Source organism: Hemicordylus capensis, chromosome 5 (genome assembly GCF_027244095.1).
Source record: "Hemicordylus capensis ecotype Gifberg chromosome 5, rHemCap1.1.pri, whole genome shotgun sequence".
Lineage (NCBI taxonomy): Eukaryota > Metazoa > Chordata > Lepidosauria > Squamata > Cordylidae > Hemicordylus > Hemicordylus capensis.
The window spans coordinates 104,777,368-104,787,425 of NC_069661.1; the positions used below are offsets into that span (position 1 = coordinate 104,777,368).

The 10,058-nt window shown below is 43.0% G+C and overlaps 1 protein-coding gene across 1 annotated transcript in view; it reads right to left on the reverse strand.

Annotated features, from left to right (window-relative positions):
* PGM2 (phosphoglucomutase 2) overlaps nt 1-8,531 on the reverse strand; it is a 40,661-nt gene extending 32,130 nt beyond the window's left edge. The window contains exons 1-2 of the mRNA XM_053256133.1: nt 8,347-8,531; nt 7,909-8,002 (exon numbers count right to left, since the gene is read on the reverse strand). The gene's annotated coding sequence lies outside the window, so the exon portion shown is untranslated. The remainder of the gene's footprint in view (nt 1-7,908; nt 8,003-8,346) is intronic.
* Between the last annotated feature and the right edge of the window lie 1,527 nt (nt 8,532-10,058).

A 10,058-nucleotide genomic window follows, 5' to 3' on the forward strand; every position in this document is an offset into this window, starting at 1 on the left:
AGCTCTCTTCATTCTGAAGACAAGAATCAATCACAGCACACGCTCTCTCATAGTTATATAAAATCTGACTTGATATGCTAATTCTATGCATTCGTGGTGTGTGTTAAATTGGTCTGTGTGGCCATTACGCAGGCATGTGGAAAGACATGCTGAACTACAACGTCAACATCTTGCAGTAGGGATGTGCACGGAACCGGCTGGGAGGTGGTTCGAAGGTGGGTAGGCATACCTTTAAGGGTGGGGGAGGGTGCCCTTACCCCGTCCCACGTTTTCCCCACTGGCACTCCATTTAAAAAGTCTCCGTCAGGGCGGCAGCGTACCTCCCTGCCTCCCTAGTGTCCTCCTCAGCCGGAAGTAAAAGGAAGTACTCAGTGCACATGTGCTCGCTGGGCACATGCATGTGTTGTGCTCACTTGCACACATTAGGCATGCACGTGTATGAGCGTGATAACAATAACTAGCCATAACAATTAAAGTAGTATAAAACTGGCATCTGTTTGAAGTGCTGGATGATTTTTTTAATTTGGCAATGGACTTAACAAATCCACATATGTCCACATTTTGCAATGGTACACAGAATAATTTAACTTGGCCATTATTACATAGGCCAATAAGTCACAGGTTGGAGGGGGTGGATATTAGAGACAGAATGCTACAGGCAAATAGTTGTGCTGATGTCAACATAGAAGCTTTCTAGATAAAAGATTGAGAGGTAAGTCAACAAGAGTGCACTGTGGCTTTTATGAGCTGATTTAATTATTGAGCATAGGTGTACTACTGAGGACAAACAGGTAGGCAGTATCCATTCCTATGTATCAGAGTAGATGTGATTATGTTTTAGGAGCACTTGTCAGCCCAGTCCTATGGAGCGTTAGAGCCAAACTACATTGATGTTAAACCCACTGTTAACAGGTGAACTTCAGAACAGTGTGCCCTCTAAGGCCTGTGCATGCACTCACAGGTTTCCTGATGTCCACTCAGTTGATTTTAGATCCCGCTCAGGTTGAATCAGGAAGGCCCCACTCTTAGTGCACGTGCACATACACTGTCTTGATACTGCCTGGGACAAAACTCATTCCACACACAGATGAAAAAATTAGAGAGAACACTGCACTTGAAGTTAAACAGTCATGTCTTTTCTTTATAAACAGAAGCTATGAGAAGGGGCTGATCCAGCTCAAGACCACAGTGCTTGGGAGAGGGAGTTAACACTGTTGTTTCCCGGCAGAAAATAGCTCCCCCCACCCAAGAGCTATTTGCTCCCACACAGCTATTTACAGGTGAAACTCGGAAAATTAGAATATTGTGCAAAAGTCCATTAATTTCAGTAATGCAAATTAAAAGGTGAAATTGATATATGAGACAGACGCATTACATGCAAAGTGAGATAAGTCAAGCCTTAATTTGTTATAATTGTGATGATCATGGCGTACAGCTCATGAAAACCTCAAATCCACAATCCCAGAAAATTAGAATATTACATGGAACCAAGAAGACAAGGATTGTAGAATAGAACAATATCGGACCTCTGAAAAGTATACAGTGTACTGTGCTTGACTGGCCAGCAAACTCGCCTGACCTGACCCCATAGAGAATCTATGGGGCATTGCCAAGAGAAGGATGAGAGACATGAGACCAAACAATGCAGAAGAGCTGAAGGCCGCTAATGAAGCATCCTGGTCTTCCATAACACCTCATCAGTGCCACAGGCTGATAGCATCCATGCCACACCGCATTGAGGCAGTAATTGCTGCAAAAGGGGCCCAAACCAAGTACTGAATACATATGCATGTTTATACTTTTCAGAGCTCCGATATTGTTCTATTCTACAATCCTTGTCTTCTTGGTTCCATGTAATATTCTGATTTTCTGGGATTGTGGATTTGGGGTTTTCATGAGCTGTACGCCATGATCATCACAATTATAACAAATTAAGGCTTGACTTATCTCGCTTTGCATGTAATGCGTCTGTCTCATATATCAGTTTCACCTTTTAATTTGCATTACTGAAATTAATGGACTTTTGCACGATATTCTAATTTCCCCGAGTTTCACCTGTACATGATGGAGAGCAATTTTTAGCAGGAAAACGGTGAAGGGGGAACATGTTAATCTGCTCCCTGTGTGCTGAGCCCCATTTCAGGTCCGGCCCTGATGGCTGCTATTTATCAAAGAAAGGACAGTTCTAGTGTCATACTTGTCTATTAATGATGCTGTGTGGATCAAGTCAGACACTGGAATTAAAAAAAATTATTATTTTATATTTATAGAACAAAAATGATCTCAAAGTGGTTTGCACAACAAAAGAATAAAAATAATGGCTCCCTGTCCCAAAAGGGCTCAAGTTCTAAAGACAAAAAAGACACAGTGGAATCGCCAGCAGATACCTGCTGAAAAAAAGACTATGCTGAGGTGAACAAGGACAATTGCTTCCCCCCTGCTAAATATGAGATTAATCACTTAAAATGTGCCCTTTTGTGCAACTAAAGGTAAAGTGTGCATACACGTGGGGAGAGAATCACCAAGGACGTCTAACACAGACATTTTTAATTTCAGAAAAGGAAACTTCTCCAAAATGAGGAGTATGGTGAAAAGAAAGCTGAAAGGGGGGAAAAAAGGGGGGAAAAAGGGAGAGTCACTTCGCTCCAGAGTGCATGTTGTTTACTCAAAATCACAATACTAGAAGCCCAATTAGATTGTATACCGAAAAGGAGGAAAGGTACCACTAAGTCCAGGAGGATGCCAACATGGCTAACAGGTAACATCAAGGAAGCCATAAAAGGGAAGAAGACTTCCTTCCGAAATTGGAAGGCCTGTCCAAATGAAGAGAACAGAAAGGAACACAAACTCTGGCAAAAGAAATGCAGGGTGACCATAAGGGAGGCGAAAAGAGAGTTTGAGGAACATTTAGCTAAAAGCATCAAGGGGAATAACAAAAACTTCTTTAAATACATCAGAAGCAGGGAACCTGCCAGGGAGGCACTTGGACCATTAGACAATGAGGGAGTAAAAGGGATTATTAAGGAGGATATGGAGGTTGCAGAGAAGCTAGATGAGTTCTTTGTGTCCATCTTCACAGCAGAGGATACTGAGCATATAGTATATACCTGTTCCTGAACCAGGCTTTTCGGGGATGGAGGCTAAAGAACTGAGTCAGATAGAAGTGACAAGAGATGATGTTCTAAACTGTCTCGAAAAACAAAAAACTAGCAAATCGCCAGGGCTGGATGCCATCCATCCAAGAGTCCTTGAAGAACTCAAATGTGAAATTGCTGACCTCCTTGCTAAAATATATAACGTATCCCTGTAATCAGGCTCTGTATCAGAGGACTAGAGAGTAGCAAATGTAACACTGATTTTCAAAAAGGGAGCCAGGGGTGATATGGAAAACTACAGGCTAGTTAGCTTAACGTCCATTCCAGGCAAATTGCATCCTCAAAGATAATATTGTAAAGCACATAGAAGAACACGTCCTGATGGGAGAGAACCAGCATGGCTTTTGCAAAGGTAAATATTGCCTCAAGAACCTTTTGGAGTTCTTTGAGAGTGTCAACAATTATGTAGAACAAGGTGATCCAGTTGATATAGTATACCTGCACTTCCAAAAAGCTTTTGACAAAGTTCCTCATCAAAAACTTCTGGGGAAACTTAGCAGTCATGGGATAAGGGGACAAGTACATGTGTGGATTGCTAACTGGTTGAAAGACAGGAAACAGAGGGTAGTATAAATGGAGAGTTTTCACAATGGAGGGAAGTAAGAAGTGGGGTCCCCCAGGGATCTGTACTGGGACCAGTGCTTTTTAATTTATTCATAAATGATCTAGACGTAGGGGTAAGTAGTGAGGTGGCCAAATTTGCAGATGATACCAAACTCTTTTGGGTAGTGAAATCCAAAACAGATTACCCCTGCTAACTTGGCAAAGAGGCACCTTTTAATGTGGTGATTCTCTTTATTTAGCAGGGGGAGAGTAACTGGCCCTATCTACCCTCAGCACAGTACTTCCAGTTACTGTTGCTGGTGTCTATCTTATGTTTCTTTTTAAATTGTGAGCCCTTTGGTGACAGGGATCCCTTTAGTTTATCTTATCTATTTGTTATTTCTCTGTGTGAACCACCCTGAGCCATTTTTGAAAGGGCAGTATAGAGATCAAATAGATAGATAGATAGATAGATAGATAGATAGATAGATAGATAGATAGATAGATAGACAGATAGATAGATAGGAGCTCCAAAAGGATCTCTCCAAACTGGGTGAGTGGGTGACAAAATGGCAAATGCACTTCAGTGTTGGCAAGTGTCAAGTGATGCACATTGGGTTGAAAAACCCCAACTTCAAGTATACGCTGATGGGATCTGAGCTGTTGGTGACTGAGCAGGAGAGGGATCTTGGGGTCATGGCAGACAACTCATTGAAAGTGTCAACTCAATGTGCGACAGCTGTGAAAAAGGACAATTCCATGTTAGGGATCATTAGGAAGGGGATTGAAAATAAAACTGCTAATATTATAATGCCCTTATACAAAACTATGATGCAGCCACATCTGGAGTACTGTGTACAATTCTGGTCACCACATCTAAAAAAGTACATTGTAGAACTGGAAAAGGTGCAGAAGAGGGCAACCAAGATGATCAGGGGCCTAGAGCACTTTTCTTATGAGGCAAGGCTACAACACTGGGGTCTATTTAGTTTAGAAAAAAAGACAACTGCGGGGAGACATGATAGAGGTCTATAAAATCATGCATGGTGTGTGGAGAAAGTGGATTGGGAGAAATTTTTCTCCCTCTCACATAACACTAGAACCAGGGGTCATCCCATGAAATTGATTGCTAGGAAATCTAGGACCAACAAATGGAGATACTTTTTCATACAATGCATGATCCACTTGTGGAATTCTCTGCCACAAGATGTGGTGACAGCCAACAACCTAGATGTCTGTAAGACATCCTACATGGATGTCTTAAAACCTACATGGGTTTTAAGAGGGGTTTGGATAACTTCATGGAGGAGAGGTCTACCATCGGCTACTAGTCGGAGGGCTATAGGCCCCAGCTCCAGCCCCAGAGGCAGGATGTCTCTGAGTACCAGTTGCAGGGGAGTAACAGCAGGAGGTAGGGCATGCCCCCAACTCCTGCCTGTAGGCTTCCAGCGGCATCTGGGGGGCCACTGTGTGGAACAGGATGCTGGACTACATAGGCCTTGGACCTGATCCAGCAGGGCTGTTCTTATGTGCCATCAAGTCGGTTTAGACTCCTGGTACCCACAGAGCCCTGTGGTTGTCTTTGGTGGAATACAAGAGGGAGTTACCATTGCTTCCTCCCACATAGTATGAGACGATACCATTCAGCATCTTCCTTTATTGCTGCTGTCCAACAGAAGTGTTTTTCATCATCTGGGAAACATAACAGCGGGCAACCTCCGGCTTGATAATCAAGTCATTTCCCCACTGCGCCATTATGTGGCTTTTGTGCAACTACCAGAAATACAACAGGACATCTCTGACTCAATTTGAAAATCACATACAGGGTATTATCATTAGAACAAAGCAGTAGCTTTTCCTTCTCCCCAAATCAGGCTGTGATGATGTGGATATGGAGTAAATTCCCACTGTCTGAAGTCCTACATGGCTCAATGAAGATCAGCTGGTAGGGGGTTTCTACCTGCTGCCACAGGTCATGGCAAGGAGAGTGGGGAGGGTCCACCTGCCTCATGATTATATCTGGATCTTCGTCTATCATGTCCCTTTCAGTAGTGCCCTGGTTTGAGAACCTCTGCACTATTGCAGACTCAAAAGCTGGCTTCTTTAATTGGTGTCATTTTGATACCATTGTTGGTTTATCATGACTTTTGCAATAGCGCTTGCAACACAAATCAATGCCTAGTAATCCTGTGATGTTAGTATGAAGGTTTTTTTGTGGGTTTTTTGCAATGGCACAAATGCACTATTGCAGACACAATTTGGCATCTTTAATCTGTGTTCTTTGATACTCATTTTGGGTTTTTTTAATGCAGTTTTGCAAAATAAAGCTTGCAACAAAAATCAATACTAAGTAATACCATTGCTATGAGTTTTTAATTCTGCAACTTTCAGAGTTCATGGGCCTACTGTTGTATGTAAAAGAAAGACCACTACAAGCTGTGACTTTTATAGCCTGTACATCTTATACATTTTCTCTAGAACACTCAAACCAATAAAAGTGATGAGACCCATCAGTCTGCTGGCCAGTAGCACCAGTACAGCAACTCATCCAAGATTACCTGCTATGCATGACAGCACATCCTGAACCTTTTTCGTTACAACTTAAAGATTGTTGTTGTAGCTATTTTTTTTAAAGTGTTTCACTTTCCAAAAATTATATTTTCCACACTGAAGACTTAAAAGTCAATAACAATCTTATATCCGTCAATGACTTGACAATAAGGTTAAATATACAATTTACACTTAACTTGATTTAATGCTAATTAATTATCATGGTTTCCCCTACAGAACCATGGGAATTGCAGTGTGTGTGTGTGTGTGTGTGTGTGTGTTTTGGTTTTTTGTAATACTAAGGGCGAAACTACATGTAATGTTGGAAATGTAATGGCATTAGCCCTGATGGTTTTAGGTTTTTAAAAATAAGTAGCAATCAGAGCTATACCCTCTACAGATCAGGATTGCAGCTGGGGATAGGTGGAATCTAGGGATGCACTCGAACCTCTTCAGCAGCCTTCTTACGGGCCTCTGGACAGGTTCAAATATTGGGGGGTTCAAAGTTCAAAGGCGGGGGGGGTGTCTCACTAAGGGTGGGGGAGGGTGCACTTAACTCTCCCTCCACTTTCCCTGCATACTTCCCTGCCACCCTGTTTGCTCTTCGGCCGGAAGTGGCCAGAAGTAGCTGGCGTGCACACACGTTGGGTGTGCGGGCACCAGCTACTTCCAACCAAAGAGCAAATGGGGCAGCAGGGAAGTACACTGCTGCCCTGCAGGACATTTAAAATACTGGGTGCTGGCGGGGGGAAAGCAGAGGGAGAGGTAAGTGCACCCTCCTTTGCCCTTAAAGTGAGATCCCGCCCCCCGCCATCGAGCCACCCACGCCTGGTTCTGTGCACATCCCTCGTGGATTCTTTCCACAACCTGCTTTCATTCTGTAGGGGCCCCAATCTAGAGGTAATTTACAGTGGGGAATAACTCCCATTGATGTCATTGGACTTGGATCGGTGTCACATTTTCAATGCGTGCAAGAGAAGTCACTGTATCCTGAAAGGACCCTAAATGTATGTAATTTTTAGTTTTGCCATCTCTCCAAAGAATGTTCAAAGTCACTTCCAACAATATCAATAGAACACTGAACACAATAAAAGAACCAACAATCAACAAAACAGGAGAGAGAGAGAGAGCAGCAGATCATAACTTTAAATTATAGCTCTCCTACTATGGGTCACTATTAGTCAGATTCCAATTATTAAAATAGCTATTTCATAAAGTCAAATACTAATTTGTTCTTATTTCTTGGAAAAAGCATTTGCTTAGGTAAGTCAGGGCAGAAGTAGATATTACAAAGGAGACATAGGGTTCTCATGTTTCCATTGACACAATGTGGGGGGGCAGAGGTCACTTGTAAGGAGAACTGGCAAGTGGGAGGGGGGATATTTAATCCTTACCTCAGCTGATTATCCCCTCCTGCAAACTCCCCCTATCTGGCTGTTTTAATTGATTTTTTCCCATAGCCAGGGGGGAATGGCCTGAGGGAGAGTGACAGGGGAGAACTGATGGGTGCAGAGGATTAAGCATAATCAATGCTCTCTTATAATTTAATGCCCCCTTCCTTGCTTCCCAAATCCAAGTTTGGAGCATGCATCATTTACCAAGATAACATCAATTTCATAAACACATAACATAAAACGTCACTGCTTCTTATGTTATGTACCTGCTTCTAAAAGTTCATCTGGTTCAGTATCCCGTTTTCTATAGTAGCCAGTCAGGGGCCTCTGGGAAGTCCAAAAGCCATCTCCCAGCCATCTCTGGGAAGTTCAAAAGCATGTAGTCAAATAGCAATCTCCTGCTGTTTCTCCCCACCAACTAGTATTCAGCAGCATACCACCTCTGCGCCTGGAGATAGCATATAGCCAGGACTAATACCATCATAGATAATACCATTAATTTTTCTATTGCCCTTCTAAAGCTGTCTCAGCTGATCATCATAAGCACATTTTGTGTTGGTGTTCACCCCTTAAATATCTGCTAGAGTCTTTGTCAAGGTTGGCAGTCCAGTGATGAGCAGAGATAAGCTAGTCAAGATCACCTCATTCTTCCCTAACTATTTAAATAATTCTGACCAAGGTGGGAGTGGGGTGGGTCCTCTCACCTCCCATTGTTGTTGGCTGGGGGTTTCCAGTGGCATCAGCGGCTGGGGTATGCCCGGTATTGTTCTTAGAGGCACTCTTGGACTGAGCAGACATCTGGACTCAACAGCTGCAGGGAGATGGTGACCAATCAGACACCCACCCAAAAAACAAACAATCAAAACAAGAAAGAACAACCCCTAAAGGGAAAAAGAGAGCATCTGGGGAGGCTGGGCACCAGACAGATGTCACTGCACACAAGCCTGCTAGCTAGCTAAATAAATAAATATATTCAGTCCCGACAGCAGCAGCAAAGAGCAGTAGCTGCTCTTGCAGAGAGGTGCCACAAGAGAGCAGCTTTCTTCCACTGGAGAAAAAAGGGTAGGTGTATACTCAGAAAGAGGCAGCTTGATTGAGCTGAGCCTACCTGAACGCCTGATCCCTCAGGATGGTCTGACCTGGTGGAATTTCACCTTTCTCTTGCTCCAGTACCTGCAGGACCATCCACGCCCTGGCAAGAAGGTGTGGCCTTGAAGGAGGCCACACCTGTTTAAACCGACTGTTCTTAGTTGTCTTAATTGGGTTTAACTTTTCTAATTTATTTTGAAAATGTGTCTTCATTGCTTTTAATTGTTATTTGTCTTTTTTTTTTTTTTTGCAATGTGTCAATTTGTCTTTTTTTGCAATGAGATGTTATCATTTGGTGGTATAAAAATACAATCAATCAATCAATCAAGCCAGTACCTCATTAAAGGTCTTTGTTTCAGTGAGTAAGGGTATATTTTCTAGCTTTCCCTCAATGTTCTTTATCATGTGTAGACAGACATGGCAAGGAATATTGTTCTCTTCAAGACTATCACTGCACTTAATGTGGCAAGCTGGAATGCCCATCGGCACATTTATGTTCTTGAAGGTAGGCTCCACAGCTGCCATCTGAAGTGGCAGGTTGTCGAACCTCTGAGTAAAGTTGTGCGTCACACTGGCCCAACCAGTTGTTTGCATAACATTTGTTTGCATAACATTTTGCTTCATGATTGCAGTACTATTCACATGTACTGCAAGGAGGCCTTGCCACGAGGAAACATGAGTTTGCAGATATTACAAGTTTTGCCACTGTAGGCACATAGAAAGGGGAATGGGACTGTGGCCACCTGCCCCATCCCGACAGCCATATGGGGGAGAATTCATAATTCAGTGGTAGAGCACATCTTTTGCATGCAGACGGAAAATAGCCCTCTCTGAAATGCTAGAGAATGGCTGCCAGTCAGTACACAGTACTAAGCTAGATGGATTATTTTTCAAACTTCATATATGGCAGCTTCATATGTTTGTACATATACATGTTCAGCATAACATCTGAATCTATACGTGTACAAATTAAACTCTCAAATTTTTATTGTTACGGTCATTCGACCAGCAAAACACAAAGTCAAATTAAACTTGCATAAGCTGTGTGTGCAAAATCAGGGACCATGTTGGGATCAGTGGGTGCAATCCAGCTCCCCCTTCCGCTTCTACATGCTTTATAAACTATATTTCTGCACAGTCCTTTTAAAGCAGTTTTAAGCAGCTGCAGATTTGGGACAGATTGTATCATTTGCCTGCCTCCAGTTCAGGCTCGGACTGGCCCATAGGCCAACAGGGCATATTCCTGGTGTGCCCTACCTGTGCGGTGCCCCTGCACCCCAACTCTCACCCTTAATTACCTATTCTTCTCAAAATCTGGCGCCCTCCC